The following is a 683-nucleotide window of genomic DNA, read 5'->3' as shown; positions in this document are numbered from 1 at the left end:
CAAATCCTAATTTAAAAAAAAAAAAATATGTTCTTTAGGGAAGCCTCTCAGATACATTTTTATTCAGATTCCATTTATATCATACAAAACTGGGTAATTAAGTTTAATTCCATGAAGATGTCCACTGGACTCATCATACTATTTTTTCCTTTCCTTATACAGGAAAATCATGTTCTCCCCTTTAGGACAAAACCACGTTAGACAGACAGAGTTATAAAACTCTCCAGGTCATCCCCATTGTAGCGTTTAATGGATGCAATGTGCACCAAAGTCTGAAAACAGCTGAAGGGAGACTGCAGAGAAGTGGCGCCCTATCAACTGACCTCAAGGCTCAAAGGCCACATATGGTAGGTGTCGTCATTGTAAACGGAGTTCAGAAAAAGAAGCTGTGTTAGTTGTCTAGTGCTGCTATAACAGAAATACCACAAGGGGATGGCTTTAACAAACAGAAATTTATTTTCCCACAGTTTAGGAGGGTAGAAGTCTGAATTCAGGGTGCTGGTTCTAGGGAAAGGGCCTTGCTTCCTTTCAGTATCTGTGGGCCTGACATTAAAAGTATTTTGTCACAATTTAGGGGGTTAAAAACCAAAAACTCACTGCCGTTGAGTCAAATCTGACTCATAGCAACCCCTCCTTGGGTTCCTGAGACAGTATATCTACAGAAGTAGATTGCCTGATCTGTC

The 683-nt window shown here is 40.0% G+C and overlaps 1 pseudogene; it reads left to right on the top strand.

Annotated features, from left to right (window-relative positions):
* LOC103192828 overlaps positions 1-395 on the top strand; it is a 155116-nt pseudogene extending 154721 nt beyond the window's left edge.
* Positions 396-683: the final 288 nt, after the last annotated feature.

The sequence above is a fragment of the Orycteropus afer genome, unplaced genomic scaffold (genome assembly GCF_000298275.1).
Source record: "Orycteropus afer afer isolate SDZICR_OR568_19922 unplaced genomic scaffold, OryAfe1.0 scaffold00002, whole genome shotgun sequence".
Lineage (NCBI taxonomy): Eukaryota > Metazoa > Chordata > Mammalia > Tubulidentata > Orycteropodidae > Orycteropus > Orycteropus afer.
Note: the sequence above shows the minus strand (reverse complement) of the source record. Positions and strands in the feature narration are given on the sequence as shown.